The 21188-nt window shown below is 36.9% G+C and overlaps 1 protein-coding gene across 1 annotated transcript in view; it reads left to right on the top strand.

Annotated features, from left to right (window-relative positions):
- Nucleotides 1-21188, top strand: part of LOC139733744 (cathepsin L-like peptidase) — a 97872-nt gene that overhangs the window by 34874 nt on the left and 41810 nt on the right. The gene's annotated exons all lie outside the window — the stretch shown is intronic.

The raw sequence follows: 21188 nt of genomic DNA, 5'->3' as shown, positions 1-21188 counted from the left end.
AAACGCAATCTGGAAGTTGACAGTATGATGTGTGTATGTGTGTATGTGTGTGTGAGTGTGTGTGTGTGTGTGTGTGTGTGTGTGCGTGTTTGGACATACATTATGTTCGCTAACTATGGTTTTCACGTTATCATTAGGTGATCCGAGTATCCTCTCGGATCACCTATTGTATCTGTACGGATTCTTTCTTTCTTTAGGTGATCCGAGTATCCTCTCGGATCACCTTCTGTATCTGTACTGATTCTTTGTTAGGTGATCCGAGAATCCTCTCGGATCACCTTCTGTATCTGTACGGATTCTTTGGTTCTTCTTCTTCTTCTTCTTCTTTATTTCTCCTCAAAAGTTGTGCATCGATTAGCTCAGAAAGTGCTCATCCTATCAATTTCAAAATCATACCATATATGTATCATGTCCCAAAGACGACAGATTTTATAAAATCATAGTGATCAGTCGACCGTGACGTCACTATGACGTCATTATATGAAATCACATTCTCATTCATATCTCATTAATGGAATGGAATTTTTCAATGAAATTTACGTCACATATAGTTCAAATCAAGTTAATTCTACTTGTGTTTTCAAAATTCTTCTATACCCTTAAAACGTGCGCGTACGTGCGCGTTGAAATATTTGTATGCTCAAATCGAGCTCAAATTTTTTTTGCACACGTTTCAGACCATTTAGAACATTTTTTGAAAAATTGAAAAATTCGGACGGACGCGTACGCGCGCGCGCATATACGCACGCACAGCTCATACGCAATAGAAATTTCCAGTTTTTTCACTTTCATCGGATGTCTGAAATGTCAAGAAATATTTCTACCAAGTTTCAAGTCAATCCGACTCAATATGACGTCATACGGGCCCGTCAAAGTTGAAATTCTGCGCGCGCGTCAATGGCGATATACAGTGCAACTATGCCAAAAAAACGCCAATTTTAAATCCGATTTTACTCGTCAGGATGGACGGTAACCCCCCATTTTCTTTACATATTCTGAAAGCTGATGAGTTGGACATGTTATTTCATGTGTTGGTGATGCTGGCAAAATGATTAAAAGATATCAAATTTCTTAATAAAGTAGAAAAAGTAAATTTTCAAAATGACGTCATCAAATTTCAAGTTTACTCGAGCCTATCTCACTTATCCTTTGCCAATTTACACCCAGATTTCAGTATGTTGTAGCTTATTAAATGATCTTTCATTAATATATTAACGACATTTTGATTGGATGACGGCATCACCTCGTAAAAATGGATTGAAAGTCACCTTGTCAAATTTGACCAGTTTACGTATTATCTCTATGGGAGTGCAGTTTTTCTGGAAATGAAAATTGATATGACTATCTTTATCGAGCACTAGCTCACTTATACTTCGGTGAATTTCTCCCAAATTTTAATATGTTGTAGCTGAGACTTTGGGCTATCGTAAGTGTGTCCTTTGTTTTTTCATACGATGTCGGGATCACGTCAAAAAACTTGGTTGAAATTAAATCTTATCTTCGATGTATTGAGATATTTCTTTCTTTCTGGAACTTTCTTTGCAATAACTAAAAAAACACAGCTCCTATCGCCCCCATATTTTGCACATGTTTAGTTCATGTCACGTACATTATTTCATAAAAAAACAACTACTTGATCGGACACCGTCTTGGGTATGTAAATTAGTGTTTCATCCTGTATCTTGGTGAATACTTGACCGAAAGATCGGTCTGTATCACGGATCCCCTCCGTATACAGACCGAAGTCAATGATCCCGGCTCCTGTGTGGAGCATCGCGCACAGATCAAACGTCGTTGTAAACCAAATTTCTGACAGCTTTTTTACATTCAAACAAGTTTGAACGTGACGACGCAACAGGCTGGTTGATGCGGTTGATGTGTGTTTTACGATGAAAATTCGACCGAAATGTTGGATTATTCATTAATGTGGTGTGTGAAGTCTATTCTTGAATAGTTGATTTAACTGTACAAGCTTAAATTTGCCGACCTAGGGCAGGGAATGAGACGCTATCGAGAAGGGTGAGGTACCTCACCCAATTTTCCATAGAGACAGTGGTTAAGAATATCCACACAGCAATGGGTACTGGTACCTTCCGTCTGTCTACGGAGGACAGATTGTCTTTATCGAGCAGTAGCTCACGTCCGTACATATACCTTCTCGGTGAATTTCACCGTATCACCATATTAACCGTATGTGTGCCTATGTATGCCTGTGTATGCCTATGTATGCCAGAAAATCACAAGAAATCTCACGGATGGACATGCCATCGCTGTGCCTCTGCCTCACATTCTGAGAGCTAAAGACATAATGCAACTGATTTATCTGTGATTTCATGCATCTGGACCTGCTGAACATGAATTTTGTGGTTCTGTCCCTGCTGCAAACACCGCTGCAAACAAGTCTTTCGCGCTATAGTCCCACACATTCATCTTCGTGTCATGGACCACCAGTTCATCATGCAGAAATTGCAGTGACAATGACGATCTGCTGTAAGTTTTTTTCTGATATTGCATACACCACAGGACCAATATTACATGCCCTCTTGCTACAGTGACCTGTGTCTCTCAGCCTTATATCCGTGGAAACCCTGAACTTAATCAATGTCAATGCACAGTGTGCTTGGATAAACTGATACTGAGTGTTACTGTTAGTTATAGTACATGTCCTACGGCTACTGAACTGTGTACTGTGCATACGTGTATCTGTAGCGGTGCTGAATGCTATGTGCAAGCAAGTTGTACGTACTTCAGTCGCCTAGCTACACAGTGTACTGCTTGTAGACTACTGAGTATCTCATGTGACATCTGAAGTTAAGCCTCATCTTCTCAGAACTCAAAACCTCCCGTGATTATCACCAAATGACTATCACAAGTGTTCTTCACGTGACGGTATATAAGAGTATTAGACCTACCTCGAAGTGAAGATGAATTGACTTATGCTCTACAATCATAGTCTCAGAGTGCCAATGTGGATTACAGCTACAGTCCACTGGCTGCTTCTCTGCAGTCAGTATGCCTGACCTCGCCATTTCTGTTCGTCACTGAGTATCATAAGCACCGTAATAGCCATCACTCCAGATTCCAGTACTACTGTCACACTGTCTGTCGCACCTGATACCCCAATATGGAGACCCGCAAAGGGAAAGCCACAAGTACTGAAGTAATCATTCAGGCTTTTGGAGAGTATATCCAGAGTCCTGATTTCCTTAAAGCCATCGAAGAAGCTGTTGAGAAAGCCATGAATAAACAAACGACAAAGTTTGTCCAGCGCCTTGACCTAGTGGAGCAAAAGTGCACCAGTCTCAAGGAGAAGTCCGATCAACATGATGGCTGCATCTTTGACCTGGAAGCATCCCTCAAAGCAAAAGATGCTGAAATAAAACGTCTCACCACCGCTCTTGATGATCAAGCAACAGCTGTCAACAATCTCAAACTGACGATGAATGAAGCAGAGCAATATTCCCGCCGCAATTCCCTGAAGTTCCATGGTGTCAAAGAGAGCAGACTAGAAGACACAGACCAACTCATCCGCCAGCTCTGTTCCGACCAGCTCAATGTGCCCATTATTCTCAATGATCTTGACAGATCGCATCGTGTTGCCCCCCGCAACGACATCGCGACATCCCAGCCGTCAAACTTTGTTGCCAGCAACAAACAGAAAGACAATAAAGAAGACCATCCTTAGTAAATGTGACTTGGAAAGCTTTGACATGGGCCTAAATTGATCCCAAATAGGCACTCAGATATTGGGTAACTTGTTGAATTTTGTATACATTGTATTTTTTTTTTCTTTTTGAATTATATGTACACACTTGTATATCTCTGATTTTCTGTATAACTTCTGCACTTCTTTTCTTTTTTCTTTTTTTTTCCCCAAATGTTTGAGCCTTGTAATAGTTTGATTACTCAAGTGGTCGAAGACAACGGAACCTCAGATACTTTATATACAGATACTCCATTAATAGTGCATGATGATGTGAGGGTTTCTCCCTTAACATCTGTTTTTCAGGAAGAATCAACTACATCTTCACACTCATTATACTAGATCATGTTACCAGATTCACCGATGGTCTTTCTCAAATGATAGGTCCAAATATTCATTAAGGTATACTGGACCTGTATTGTGGAAGGATTTGAACGTGAACCATGTTTTTAATGTACAATTTCATAATATTTTTTAAAAACAGTATAAAAAGATTCTTCTGAGTTTATACTGAAGTTCTATGTGAAAGTATCGTTTTTAGATTTTGGGTGATATCCTTATGTATTTTGACCATGTTAATTTGTTTGTTTGTTTGTTTCTGTATGTTTTTGCTTGTTTGTTTTCTCAATTCAAATCTGTTTCTATACATTATTAGGTACATGTATGCACAGTCTTACAAGCCATATTAAAGGCTTTCTTATGTGCATTCCATTTTTCATCATTACAGTTGTGTACTTTGTGCTGATTTGTATACATGTAGCATATGAATGTAACAAAACCTTGTGTTAACGTTGTTTTGTTTTTTATATGTCATGTGTTTTTTTTATCCTTGTGGAATGATGGAAATAAACAAAATTTCTCCCACATTTTAATATTTTGTAGCTGAGACTGCGCTATCTTGTGAGTGTCCTCCGTTTTTTCATGCAATGTCAGGATCACGTTAAAAATTTTGGCTGAAATTAAGGCTTATCTTCGATGTGTAATATCAAGATATTTCTTTCTTTCTACAACTTTCTTCGCAACAACTCAAATAAAATAGCCCCTATCACCCCCATATTTTGCACATGTTTAGTTCATGTCACGTACATTATTTCATAAAATACACTGTAACTACTTGAATTGGACACCATCTTGTGTATGTAAATTACAGTCAAAGGTCATAAATGTTTTATCCTGTATCTTGATAAATGCATGTCCTATCTTTCCCATATTTTGCACATGCAAAGACCATGTTACAAGAATTATTTCACAAAATAGCCACTTTTTACTCAGATGCCGTCTTGTTTGTGCAAAGTGGGGTCAAAGGTCATATGTAGTTCTTTCTGTATCTTTGCTATGACGTGTTATCTCTATGGGAGGGAATTTTTCTAGATGTGAAAATTGATATAATTGTCTTTATCGAGCACTATAGCTCACTTACCCTTCGGTGAATTTTTCCCAGATTTTCATATGTTGTAGCTGAGACTTTACGCTATCGATAATGTTCCTCTTCATTTTTTCATACGATGTCTGGACCACGTTAAAAAACTTGGTTCACAAAATAACCACTTTTTGCTCAGAATGTGATGCCATCTTGGCTGTGCAAAGTTGGGTCAATGGTCAAATATACTTCATTCTGTATCTTCGTTATAGTGTACACCGAATTTGGTACCAAAGATGGCAGACCTGACTCTCTTTTCTAAATGAGAATCCAAATATCACACGGCCAATGTCTGTAAACACAGATAAAACCTATATGGTCATGCCTATTGCGATCAGGACTCGAATCATTGATTAACAAAAAAAATCGGATCACCTAATTTGTCAGTCTTGACAAATTCCGGTTCTAGTTCTTCTTTTTATTTTCCTTTATTTCTAACCAAAATTTGTGCAGCGGTTAGCTCAGAAAGTGCATTGCCATTCAATGTCAAACTTATACCATATATGTATCATGTCCCAAAGACGGCAGATCAAGTAAAATCATAGTGATCAGTCGACCGTGACGTCACTATGACGTCATTATATGAAAACACATTTTCATTCATATCTCATTAGTGGAATGGAATTTTGCAATGAAATTTACGTCACATACATTTCAAGTTATGGGCATTTTACTCATATTCTCAAAATTCATATTTTCTCTTAAAACGTGCGCGTACGCGCGCGTTGAAATATTTGTATGCTCAAATCGAGCTCAAATTTTTTTTGCACACGTTTCAGACCATTTAGAGCATTTTTTGAAAAATTGAAAAAATTGGACGGACGCGTACGCGCGCGCACATATTCGCACACACAGCTCATATGCAATGGAAATTTCCCGTTTTTTTACATTTATCGGATGTCTAACATGTCAAGGAATATTTCTACCAAGTTTCAAGTCAATCCGACTCAATATGACGTCATACGGGCCCGTCAAAGTTGAAATTCCGCGCGCGCGTCAATGGCGATATACAGTGCAACGATGCCAAAAAAACGCCAATTTTAAATCCGATTTTACTCATCAGGATGGACGGTAACCTCCCATTTTCTTTACATATTCTGAAAGCTGATGAGTTGGATATGTTATTTCATGGGTTGGCGATGCTGGCAAAATGATTAAAAGATATCAAATTTCTTAATAAAGTAAAAAAAGTAAATTTTCAAAATGACGTCATCAAATTTCAAGTTCACTCGAGCGTATCTCACTTATCCTTTGCCAATTTACACCCAAATTTCAGTATGTTGTAGCTTATTAAATGATCTTTCATTAATATCCTTACAACATTTTGATTGGAGGACGGCATCACCTCGTAAAAATGGATTGAAAGTAATATTGTCAAATTTGACCAGTTTACGTGTTATCTCTATGGGAGAGCAGTTTTTCTGGCAGTGAAAATTGACATGACTCTCTTTTTCGAGCACTAGCTCACTTTTGCTTCGGTGAATTTCTCCCAGATTTTAGTATGTTGTAGCTGAGACGTTGGGCTATCGTAAGTGTGCCCTCCATTTTTTCATACGATGTCGGCATCACGTCGAAAAACTTGGTTGAAAATGGCACGAGGCTTCGATGCAGCGTCATTTTGCTTAATACACAGGGCCTATGGAGAATGAAATAGGTCATTGCGTAGCGCATCCGACTCGTAATCCCAAGGTCCCTGGTTCGAGGCTCACTCCTGCCAATATATTTTTTTAAATTTTTTTAAACACTTTTTTTCTTCTTTTTCTTTAGTTAATCTTAATCTCCCTTTCCTTACTTTATCTTTTTCTGATTTTTTTATGCTTCTCCTTCAAATTTCTATAAAATAACATAATTTTTTCTTTATTTTTCTTTCTTTCTACTACTTTCTGTGCAATAGATGAACAACAACAATGGCTATCAATCCCATATTTTGCACATGTTTAGTACATGTCACGTACATTATTTCATAAAATAACAACTACTTGATTGGACACCATCTTGGGTATGTAAATTAGGGTCAAAGGTCATAAATGTTTTATCCTGTATCTTGGTGAATACATGTCCTATCTTTCCCATATTTTGCACACGCAAAGACCATGTTACAAGAATCATTTCATAAGATAATCACTTTTTGCTTAGACGCCATCTTGGGTGTGCAAAGTGAGGTCAAAGGTCAAATATACTTCATTCTGTATTTCCGTTAGTGTATACGGAATTCGGTACCAAAGATGGCAGGTCTCACTCCCTTTTCTAAATGAGAATCCAAACATCACACGGCCAATGTCCCGTCAACACAGATGAAACCTGTATGGTCATGAATATTTGGATCAGGACTCAAATCATTGATTTTCGAAGAGATCGGATCACCTAATTTGTCAGTGTTGACAAATTCCGGTTCTAGTTCTTCTTTTTATTTTCCTTTATTTCTAACCAAAATTTGTGCAGCGGTTAGCTCAGAAAGTGCATTGCCATTCAATGTCAAACTTATACCATATATGTATCATGTCCCAAAGACGGCAGATCAAGTAAAATCATAGTGATCAGTCGACCGTGACGTCACTATGACGTCATTATATGAAAACACATTTTCATTCATATCTCATTAGTGGAATGGAATTTTGCAATGAAATTTACGTCACATACATTTCAAGTTATGGGCATTTTACTCATATTCTCAAAATTCATATTTTCTCTTAAAACGTGCGCGTACGCGCGCATTGAAATATTTGTATGCTCAAATCGAGCTCAAATTTTTTTTGCACACGTTTCAGACCATTTAGAGCATTTTTTGAAAAATTGAAAAAATTGGACGGACGCGTACGCGCGCGCACATATTCGCACACACAGCTCATATGCAATGGAAATTTCCCGTTTTTTTACATTTATCGGATGCCTAACATGTCAAGGAATATTTCTACCAAGTTTCAAGTCAATCCGACTCAATATGACGTCATACGGGCCCGTCAAAGTTGAAATTCCGCGCGCGCGTCAATGGCGATATACAGTGCAACGATGCCAAAAAAACGCCAATTTTAAATCCGATTTTACTCATCAGGATGGACGGTAACCTCCCATTTTCTTTACATATTCTGAAAGCTGATGAGTTGGATATGTTATTTCATGGGTTGGCGATGCTGGCAAAATGATTAAAAGATATCAAATTTCTTAATAAAGTAAAAAAAGTAAATTTTCAAAATGACGTCATCAAATTTCAAGTTCACTCGAGCGTATCTCACTTATCCTTTGCCAATTTACACCCAAATTTCAGTATGTTGTAGCTTATTAAATGATCTTTCATTAATATTATTACAACATTTTGATTGGAGGACGGCATCACCTCGTAAAAATGGATTGAAAGTAATATTGTCAAATTTGACCAGTTTACGTGTTATCTCTATGGGAGAGCAGTTTTTCTGGCAGTGAAAATTGACATGACTCTCTTTTTCGAGCACTAGCTCACTAATGCTTCGGTGAATTTCTCCCAGATTTTAGTATGTTGTAGCTGAGACTTTGGGCTATCGTAAGTGTGCCCTATATTTTTTCATACGATGTCGGCATCACGTCGAAAAACTTGGTTGAAAATGGCACGAGGCTTCGATGCAGCGTCATTTTGCTTAATACACAGGGCCTATGGAGAATGAAATAGGTCATTGCGTAGCGCATCCGACTCGTAATCCCAAGGTCCCTGGTTCGAGGCTCACTCCTGCCAATATATTTTTTTAAATTTTTTTAAACACTTTTTTTTCTTCTTTTTCTTTAGTTAATCTTAATCTCCCTTTCCTTACTTTATCTTTTTCTGATTTTTTTATGCTTCTCCTTCAAATTTCTATAAAATAACAATTTTTTCTTTATTTTTCTTTCTTTCTACTACTTTCTGTGCAATAGATGAACAACAACAATGGCTATCAATCCCATATTTTGCACATGTTTAGTACATGTCACGTACATTATTTCATAAAATAACAACTACTTGATTGGACACCATCTTGGGTATGTAAATTAGGGTCAAAGGTCATAAATGTTTCATCCTGTATCTTGGTGAATACATGTCCTATCTTTCCCATATTTTGCACACGCAAAGACCATGTTACAAGAATCATTTCATAAGATAATCACTTTTTGCTTAGACGCCATCTTGGGTGTGCAAAGTGAGGTCAAAGGTCAAATATACTTCATTCTGTATTTCCGTTAGTGTATACGGAATTCGGTACCAAAGATGGCAGGTCTCACTCCCTTTTCTAAATGAGAATCCAAACATCACACGGCCAATGTCCCGTCAACACAGATGAAACCTGTATGGTCATGAATATTTGGATCAGGACTCAAATCATTGATTTTCGAAGAGATCGGATCACCTAATTTGTCAGTGTTGACAAATTCCGGTTCTAGTTAGGTGATCCGAGTATCCTTCGGATCACCTATTGTATCTGTACGGATTCTTTATTTATTTCTGGACAAAAGTTGTGCAGCGATTAGCTCAGAAAGTGCTGCACCTATCAATTTCAAAATTATATCATATATGTATCATGTCACAAAGACGACAGATCTAATAAAATCATAGTGATCAGTCGACCGTGACGTCACTATGACGTCATTATATGAAAACACATTCTCATTAATATCTCATTAATGGAACGGAACTTTTGAATGAAATTTACGTCACATATATTTCATGTCAAGCGGATTCTACCCATATTCTCAAAAATCATCTACACCTTAAGACGTGCGCGTACGCGCGCGTTGAAATATTTGTATGCTCAAATCGAGCTCAAAATTTTTTTGCATCCGTTTCAGACCATTTGCAGCATTTTTTGAAAAATTGAAAAAATTGGACGGACGCGTACGCGCGCGCGCATATACGCACGCACAGCTCATATGCAATATAAATTTCTCAGTTTTTCACACGGATCGGATGTTTAAAATGTCAAGGAATAATTCTACCAAGTTTCAAGTCAATCCGACTCAATATGACGTCATACGGGCCAGTCAAAGTTGAAATTCCGCGCGCGCGTCAAAGGCGATATACAGTGCAACTATGCCAAAAAACCGCCAATTATAAATCCGAATTTACTTGTCAGAATGAACGGTGACCCCCGATTTTCTTTACATATTCTGAAAGCTAATGAGTTGTACATGTCATCTCATGCGGTGGCAATGCTGGCAAAATGATGAAAAGATATCAAATTTCTTTAAAAAGTTAAAAAAGCAAATTTTCAAAATGACATCATCAAATTTCAAGTTCATTCGAGCGTATCTCACTAACCCTTAGCTAATTTTCACCGAGATTTCAGTATGTTGTAGCTTATGAAATGCTCTTTCATTAATGTGACAACAACATTTTGATTGAATGACAGCATCACCTCGTAAAAATGGATTGAAAGTAATCTTGTCAAATTTGACCAGTTTACGTGTTATCTCTATGGGAATGCAGTTTTTCTGGAAATGAAAATTGACATGACTATCTTTATCGAGCACTAGCTCCCTTACCCTTCGGTGAATTTCTCCCAGATTTTAATATGTTGTAGCTGAGATTTTACGCTACCGTTATGTGCCCTTCGTTTTTTCATACGATGTCAGGATCACGTCAAAAATTTTGGTTGAAATTAAAGCTTATCTTTGATGTATTGAGATATTTCTTTCTTTCTGCAACTTTCTTTGCAATAACTTAGGAAAAATAGCCTCTATCACCTCGATATTTTGCACATGTTTAGTTCATGTCACGTGCATTATTTCATAAAATAACAACTACTTGATCGGACACCATCTTGGGTATGTAAATTAGGGTCAAAGGTCATAGATGTTTCATCCTGTGTCTTGGTGAATACATGTCCTATCTTTCCGATATTTTGCACACGCAAAGACCAAGTTACAAGAATCATTTCACAAAATAACAACTTTTTGCTCAGATGCCATCTTGTCTGTGCAAATTGGGGTCAAAGGTCATATGTACTTTTTTCTGTATCTTCGTTATGACGTGTTATCTCTATGGGAGGGAAATTTTTTTTTTAATGTGAAAATTGACATGGTTGTCTTTATCGAGCACTAGCTCTCCTACCCTTCGGTGAATTTCTCCCAGATTGTCATATGTTGTAGCTAAGACTTTGCGCTATCGCCAGTGTGCCTTCCTTTTTTCATACAATGTCGCGATCACGTTAAAAAACTTGGTTGAAATTAAAGCTTATCTTCTATGTATTGAGATATTGCTTTCATTCTGCAACTTTCTTTGCTATAACTTAAGAAAAACAGCCCCTATCACCCCCATATTTTGCACATGTTAAGTTCATGTCACGTACATTATTTCATAAAATAACAACTACTTGATCGGACACCATCTTGGGTATGTAATTTAGGGTCAAAGGTCAAAAATGTTTCATCTTGTATCTTGGTGAATACCTGTCCTATCTTTCCCATATTTTGCACACGTATAGACGATGTCGCGAGAATCATTTCACAAAATAACCACTTTTTTCCTCAGATGTTATTTTGGGAGTGTAAAGGTGGGTTAAAGGCCACATGTATTTGTTTCTGTATTATCGTTATCTAGTGTATACAGAATTAGTACCAAAGATGGCAGACATGACTCCCTTTTCTAAATGAGAATCCAAACATCACACGGCCAATGTCTCTAAACACAGATGAAACCTGTATGGTCATGCCTATTGCGATCAGGACTCGAATCATTGATTAAAAAAAAAATCGGATCACCTTAATTTGTCAGTAATGACAAATTACAATCTCTAGTTATTAGGTGATCCGAGTATCCTCTCGGATCACCTGTATCTGTACGGAATCTTTCTTTCTTTGTTTCTGGACAAAATTTGTGCAGAGATTAGCTCAGAAAGTGCGTTGCCTTTCAATGTCAAACTTATACCATATATGTATCGTCTCCCAAAGACGGCAATCGAACTAATATCATGGTGATCAGTCGACCGTGACGTCACTATGACGTCATTATGTGAAAACACATTCTCAATCATATCTCATTAATGGAATCGAGTTTTTCAATGAAATTTACGTCACATATATTTCACGTCAAGTGCATTCTACTCATATTCTCAAAATTCATCTATACCTTAAAACGTGCGCGTACGCGCGCGTTGAAATATTTGTATGCTCAAATCGAGCTCAAATTTTTTTTGCACATGTTTCAGACCATTTGGAGCATTTTTTGAAAAATTGAAAAATTTGGGCGGACGCGTACGCGCGCACTCATATGCGCACGCACAGCTCATATGCAATAGAAATTTCCCGTTTTTTCACATTTATCGGCTGCCTGAAATGTCAAGGAATATTTCTACCAAGTTTCAAGTCAATCCGACTCAATATGACGTCATACGGGCCCGTCAAAGTTGAAATTCCGCGCGCGCGTCAATGGCGATATACAGTGCAACTATGCCAAAAAAATGACAATTTTAAATCCGATTTTACTCGTCAGGATGGACGGTGACCCCCCATTTTCTGTACACATTTTGAAAGCTGATGAGTTGTACATGTCATTTCATGGGGTGGCAATGCTGACAAAATGATTAAAAGATATCAAATTTCTTAATAAAGTAAAAAAAGTAAATTTTCCAAATGACGTCATCATATTTCAAGTTCATTCGAGCGTATCTCACGAGTCTTCTGTCAATTTTCACCCAGATTTCAGTATGATGTATCTTATTTAATGTTCTTTCAAACATAAAATTACAACATTTTGATTGGATAACGGTATCACCTCGTAAAAATGGATTGAAAGTAATCTTGCCAAATTTGACCAGTTTACGTGTTATCTCTATGGGAGTGCAGTTTTTCTGGAAATGAAAATTGACATGACTATCTTTATCGAGCACTAGCTCACTTAAGCTTCGGTAAATTTCTCCCAGATTTTAATATGTTGTAGCTGAGACTTTAGGCTACCGTAAGTGTTCCCCTTCTTTTTTCATACGATGTCAGAATCACGTCAAAAAATTGGGTTGAAATTCAGGCTCATCTCTGATGTATTGAGATATATCTTTCTTTCTGCAACTTTCTTTGCAATAACTCAAGAAAAACGGCCTCTATCACTTCCATATTTTGCACATGTTTAGTTCATGTCATGTGAATTATTTCATAAAATAACAACTACTTGATCGGACACCATCTTGGGTATGTAAATTAGGGTCAAAGGTCATAAGTGTTTCACCCTGTATCTTAGTGAATACATGTCCTATCTTTCCCACATTTTGCACACGCAAAGACCATGTTACAAGGATCATTTCACAAAATAACTACTTTTTACTCAGTTGCCATCTTGTCTGTGCAAATTTAGGTCAAAGGTCATATGTACTTCTTTTTGTGTCTTCGTTATGACGTGTAATCTCTATGGGAGGGAATTTTTTTAAATGTGAAAATTGACATGATTGTCTTTATCGAGCACTAGCTCACTTACCCTTTGGTGAATTTCTCCCAGATTTTAATATGTTGTAGCTGAGACTTTGCGCTATCGTTACGTTAACCTTCGTTATTTCATACAATGTCGGGATTACGATAAAAAACTTGGTTGAAATTAAAGCTTATCTTCTATGTATTGAGATATTTCTTTCTTTCTGCAACTTTCTTTGCAGTAACTCAAGACAAACACACCCTATCACCCCCATATTTTGCACATGTTTAGTTCATGTCACGTACATTATTTCATAAAATAACAACTACTTGATCGGACGCCATCTTGGGTATGTGAACTAGGGTCAAAGGTCATAAGTGTTTCACCATGTATCTTAGTGAATACATGTCCTATCTTTCCCACATTTTGCACACGCAAAGACCATGTTACAAGGATCATTTCACAAAATAACTACTTTTTACTCAGTTGCCATCTTGTCTGTGCAAATTGAGGTCAAAGGTCATATGTACTTCTTTTTGTATCTTCGTTATGACGTGTTATCTCTATTGGGGGGAATTTTTTCTAACGTGAAAATTGACATGATTGTCTTTATCGAGCGCTAGCTCACTTACCCTTCAGTGAATTTCTCCCAGATTTTTATATGTTGTAGCTGAGACTTTGCGCTATCGTTACGTTAACCTTCGTTTTTTCATACGATGTCGGGATTACGATAAAAAACTTGGTTGAAATTAAAGCTTATCTTCTATGTATTGAGATATTTCTTTCTTTGTGCAACTTTCTTTGCAATAACTCAAGACAAACACGCCCTATCACCCCCATATTTTGCACATGTTTAGTTCATGTCACGTACATTATTTCATAAAATAACTACTTGATCGGACACCGTCTTGGGTATGTAAACTAGGGTCAAAGGTCACAAGTGTTTCACCCTGTATCTTAGTGAATACATGTCCTATCTTTCCCACATTTTGCACACGCAAAGACCATGTTACAAGGATCATTTCACAAAATAACTACTTTTTACTCAGATGCCATCTTGTCTGTGCAAATTGAGGTCAAAGGTCATATGTACTTCTTTTTGTATCTTCGTTATGACGTGTAATCTCTATGGGAGGGAATTTTTTTTAATGTGAGAATTGACATGATTGTCTTTATCGAGCACTAGCTCACTTACCCTTCGGTGAATTTCTCCCAGATTTTAATATGTTGTAGCCGAGACTTTGCGCTATCTTTACGTTTACCTTTTTTTTTTTCATACGATGTCGGGATTACGATAAAAAAACTTGGTTGAAATTAAAGCTTATCTTCTATGTAATGAGATATTTCTTTCTTTCTGCAACTTTCTTTGCAATAACTCAAGACAAACACACCCTATCACCCCCATATTTTGCACATGTTTAGTTCATGTCACGTACATTATTTCATAAAATAACAACTACTTGATCGGACGCCATCTTGGGTATGTGAACTAGGGTCAAAGGTCATAAGTGTTTCACCCTGTATCTTAGTGAATACATGTCCTATCTTTCCCACATTTTGCACACGCAAAGACCATGTTACAAGGATCATTTCACAAAATAACTACTTTTTACTCAGTTGCCATCTTGTCTGTGCAAATTGAGGTCAAAGGTCATATGTACTTCTTTTTGTATCTTCGTTATGACGTGTTATCTCTATTGGGGGGAATTTTTTCTAACGTGAAAATTGACATGATTGTCTTTATCGAGCGCTAGCTCACTTACCCTTCAGTGAATTTCTCCCAGATTTTTATATGTTGTAGCTGAGACTTTGCGCTATCGTTACGTCAACCTTCGTTTTTTCATACGATGTCGGGATTACGATAAAAAACTTGGTCGAAATTAAAGCTTATCTTCTATGTATTGAGATATTTCTTTCTTTGTGCAACTTTCTTTGCAATAACTCAAGACAAACACGCCCTATCACCCCCATATTTTGCACATGTTTAGTTCATGTCACGTACATTATTTCATAAGATAACAACTACTTGATCAGACGCCATCTTGGGTATGTAAATTAGGGTCAAAGGTCATAGATGTTTCATCCTGTATCTTGGTGAATACATGTCTTATCTTTCCCATATTTTGCACACGTAAAGACCATGTTACAGGGATCATTTCATAAAATAATCACTTTTTGCTCAGATGCCATCTTGTCTGTGCAAAGTGGGGTCAAAGGTCATATGTACTTCTTTTTCTATCTTCGCTATGACGTATTATCTCTATGGGAGGGAATTTTTTAGATGTGAAAATTGACATGACTCTCTTTATCGAGCACTATCTTACTTATGCTTCGGTGAATTTCTCTCAGATTTTATGTTGTAGCTGAGACTTTGCACTATCAAGACTCGAATCATTGATTAAAAAAAAATCGGATCACCTTAATTTGTCAGTGATGACAAATTACAATCTCTAGTTAGGTGATCCGAGTATCCTCTCGGATCACCTATTGTATCTGTACTGAATCTTTCTTCTTTATTTCTTTCTCCTCAAATGTTGTGCAGCGATTAACTCAAAAAGTCATTCACCTATGACTTTTAAACTTATACCATATATGTATCACGTCATAAGAACGACAGATCTAATGTATCTTTGTGATCAGACAACCATGACGTCACTATGACGTCATTATCTGAAATCACGTTCACATTCGTATCTCATTAATGGAATGGAATTTCTCAATGAAATTTACATATCATATAGTTCAAGTCAAGTTCTATCGATATATTTAATAAAATTTCATCACGACCCTGGTAAACGAGCGCGTACGGGTGCGTTGAAATTTTAATATGTTCCAATCGAGCTCAAAATTGTTTTGCACACGTTTCAGGTCATTTGGAGTATTTCAGAAAAAATCGACGGACGCGTACGCGCGCGCGCATATACGCACGCACAGCTCATATGCAATAGAAATTTCCCGTTTTTTCACACTTATCGGCTGCCTGAAATGTCAAGGAATATTTCTACCAAGTTTCAAGTCAATCCGACTCAATATGACGTCATACGGGCTCGTCAAAGTTGAAATTCCGCGCGCGCGTCAATGGCGATATACAGTACAACTATGCCAAAAAAACTGCCAATTTTAAATCCGATTTTACTCGTCAGGATGGACGGTGACCCCCCATTTTCTTTACATATTTCGAAAGCTGATGAGTTGTACATGTCATTTCATGGGGTGGCAATGCTGACAAAATGATTAAAAGATATCAAATTTCTTAATAAAGTAAAAAAAGTAAATTTTCAAAATGACGTCATCAAATTTCAAGTTCATTCGAGCGTATCTCACTAGTCCTTTGTCAATTTCCACCCAGATTTCAGTATGATGTAGCTCATCTAATGTTCTTTCAAACATAAGATAACAAAATTTTGATTGGACAACGGTATCACCTCGTAAAAATTGATTGAATGTAATCTTGTCAAATTTGACCAGTTTACGTGTTATCTCTATGGGAGTGCAGTTTTTCTGGAAATGAAAATTGACATGACTATCTTTATCGAGCACTAGCTCACTTAAGCTTCGGTAAATTTCTCCCAGATTTTAATATGTTGTAGCTGAGACTTTACACTACCGTAAGTGTGCCCTTTGTTTTTTCATACGATGTCAGAATCACGTCAAAAAATTGGGTTGAAATTCAGGCTTATCTTCGATGTACTGAGATATTTCTTTCTTTCTGCAACTTTCTTTGCAATAACTCAAGAAAAACGGCCTCTATCACTTCCATATTTTGCACATGTTTAGTTCATGTCACGTGAATTATTTCATAAAATAACAACTACTTGATCGGACACCATCTTGGGTATGTAAATTAGGGTCAAAGGTCATAAGTGTTTCACCCTGTATCTTAGTGAATACATGTCCTATCTTTCCCATATTTTGCACACGCAAAGACCATGTTACAAGGATCATTTCACAAAATAACCACTTTTTACTCAGATGCCATCTTGTCTGTGCAAATTGAGGTCAAAGGTCATATGTACTTCTTTTTGTATCTTCTTTATGACGTGTTATCTCTATGGGAGGGAATTTTTTTAAATGTGAAAATTGACATGATTGTCTTTATCGAGCACTAGCTCACTTACCCTTCGGTGAAGTTCTCCCAGATTTTAATATGTTGTAGCTGAGACTTTGCGCTATCGTTATGTGCCCTTCGTTTTTTTCATACGATGTCGGAATTACGATAAAAAACTTGGTTGAAATTAAAGCTTATCTTCTATGTATTGAGATATTTCTTTCTTTCTGCAACTTTCTTTGCAATAACTCAAGAAAAACACGCCCTATCACCCCCATATTTTGCACATGTTTAGTTCATGGCTCGTACATTATTTCATAAAATAACAACTACTAGATCGGACAACATCTTGGGTATGTAAATTAGGGTCAAAGGTCATAAATGTTTCATCTTGTATCTTAGTGAATACCTGTCCTATCTTTCCCATATTTTTCACACGTATAGACGATGTCGCGAGAATCATTTCACAAAATAACCACTATTTCATCAGATGCAATCTTGGGAGTGCAAAGGTGGGTCAAAGGTCATATGTACTTGTTGCTGTTTCTTCGTTATAGTGTATACAGAATTTGGTACCTAACATGGCAGATATGACTCCCTTTGCTAAATGAGAATGCAAACATCACACGGCCAATGTCTCTAAACACAGATGAAACTTGTATGGTCATGCCTATTGCGATCAGGACTCGAATCATTGATAAAAAAAAATCGGATCACCTTAATTTGTCAGTGATGACAAATTACAATCTCTAGTTAGGTGATCCGAGTATCCTCTCGGATCACCTTCTGTATCTGTACTGATTCTTTGTTAGGTGATCCGAGTATCCTCTCGGATCACCTATTGTATCTGTACGGATTCTTTCTTCTTCTTCTTCTTCTTCTTCTTTATTTCTTTCTCCTCAAATCTTGTGCAGCGGTTAACTCAAAAAGTCCCCTACCTATCACTTTCAAACTTATACCATATATGTATCATGTCCTAAGGACGACAGATCTAGTGTATCAATGTGATCAGTTAACCGTGACGTCATTATGACGTCATTATCTGAAATCACGTTTACATCAATATCTCATTAATGGAACGGAATTTTTGAATGAAATTAAGACATCATATAGTTCAAGTCAAGGTCTATTTATATAATTCATAAAATTTAGTCACGTTCATAGTAAACGAGCGCGTACGCGCGCGTTGAAATTTTAACATGCTCTAATCAACCTCAAAATTGTTTTGCACACGTTTCAGGTCATTTACAGCATTTCAAAAAAAATCGACGGACGCGTACGCGCGCGCGCATATACGCACGCACAGCTCATATGCAATATAAATTTCCCATTTTATCGCACGGATCGAATTTCGAAATGTCAAGGAATATTTGTACCAAGTTCCAAGTCGATCCGACTCAATATGACGTCATACGGGCCCGTCAAAGTTGAAATTCCGCGCGCGCGTCAATGGCGATATACAGTACAACTATGCCAAAAAACTGCCAATTTTAAATCCGATTTTACTCGTCAGGATGGACGGTGACCCCGCATTTTCTTTACATATTTTGAAAGCTGATGAGTTGTACATGTCATTTCATTGGATGGCAATGCTGACAAAATGATTAAAAGATATCAAATTTCTTAATAAAGTAAAAAAAGTGAATTTTCAAAATGACGTCATCAAATTTGAAGTTCACTCGACCATATCTCACTAGTCCTTTGTCAATTTTCACCCAGATTTCGGTATGTTGTAGCTTATTTAATGTTCTTACAAGCATATATTTACAAAATTTTGATTGGATGACGGTATCACCTCGTAAAAATGGATTGAAAGTAATCTTGTCAAATTTGACTAGTTTACGTGTTATCTCTATGGGAGTGCAGTTTTTCTGGAAATGAAAATTGACATGACTATCTTTATCGAGCACTAGCTCACTTACCCTTCGGTAAATTTCTCCCAGATTTAAATATGTTGTAGCTGAGACTTTACGCCACCGTAAGTGTGCCCTTCGTTTTTTCATACGATGTCGGAATCACGTCACAAATTTTGGTTGAAATTCAGGCTTATCTTCGATGTATTGAGATATTTCTTTCTTTCTGCAACTTTCTTTGCAATAACTCAAGAAAAACACGCCCTATCACTTCTATATTTTGCACATGTTTAGTTCATGTCACGTACATTATTTCATAAAATAACAACTACTTGATCAGACACCATCTTGGGTATGTAAATTAGGGTCAAAGGTCATAAGTGTTTCATCCTGTATCTTAGTGAATACCTGTCCTATCTTTCCCATATTTTGCAAACGCAACCCTTACAAAAAAGAACCATGGCTTTACCATGGTAATACCATGGTATGGTAATGAACCATGGAAACCTGGTAATTTTGCCCTAGTAAAACCATGGTACATTACCATGGTATTACCATGGCAAAATACCATGGTATTACTGCTCTTACCATGTACCATGGTATATTACCATGGTATTACTGTGCTTACCAAATACCATGGTACCGGTACCATGGTACAATACCATGGTATTTCTGAGGTGAATTTACCATGTACTGTGGTGATTTGACCATGGTTTTACCATGGTATTACCATGGTATTACCATGGTAAAATTACCATGATATTACAATTTGAAAAGAAAAATAATATTAATGATTGTGTATTTCCAACATGCAGTACTAGTATGTTACCTACTTGACATGGCCTCAAATTGCATACACCTGTTTTTACACTATTGCACAAGACCATACATCCTACTCTACACAGATCTACCTATCTGTATACCTAGAGTATACTTCCTATTCCTAGATACATTGCTAGTGTATCAGTTCTTTATATATGGGCTGATATCTGAAAAGGTTTAAGGCATGGTTACTAACTACATGTCATACATAATATTAGTCCTATCAAAATATGAATATGCATTGTTATAACACAAGTTAAAATAGTTGGTAACAAAAGAGAAATTTCCCAACATACTTCAAAGTTTAAACCCAGACTATATACTTTGGGTTTTTATGTCTTCTTTCAATTTTCTCTCCTTTTGCATGTTAGATGCTCTCTCATGAATATTCATGAGCGATACAGAAACCAAGTCAAAACATGGTTCGTGCAACTTGAATCAACTTGTGTTACATTTTCCAGTTGGGTAGATGAGGTTTAAACTGCATGGGAAGAAGTCAGTTGTGTTCGTGGATATATTAGTACTAACCGGGTGTTTGCACTCACCCACACCCACACACACACAAGCACACACATACACACATACACGCATACACACATTCACACATATATACTAAATACAGGCTGTACATTTATTACATGAACGTACCGGTATAATATTTTGGGTCGTACTTGGAATTTGTATGAGATAACACACAATGTGAATTAGTTCCAAAACAAATGAACTGTTATATATAAAGAATTAATTAGTTTGCTTATTTTTAACGTGCCGGGCTTATTTGGCTATAAATGCTAAAATTTGCATTTTGGGAGGGAATTTTGCCTCACCCCCCCCCCCCCCCCCACAAGATCTTGACCATTAGTATTACGATCGTTATAGCGAAATTTGGCACGTGTTACAACTACAGTGTAATCTACAAAATTATGTCTTATATGTCTTAAGAATTTTTTTGATTGTCAATTTCTAATTTTAATTCATCAATTAATTATTTGTGCAAATTA

The sequence above is a fragment of the Diadema antillarum genome, unplaced genomic scaffold (assembly GCF_040938485.1).
Source record: "Diadema antillarum isolate AM-2024a unplaced genomic scaffold, OU_Dant_1.0 seq00000488_RagTag, whole genome shotgun sequence".
Taxonomy (NCBI): Eukaryota; Metazoa; Echinodermata; class Echinoidea; order Diadematoida; family Diadematidae; genus Diadema; species Diadema antillarum.
This window is presented reverse-complemented; position numbering and strand designations above follow the sequence as displayed.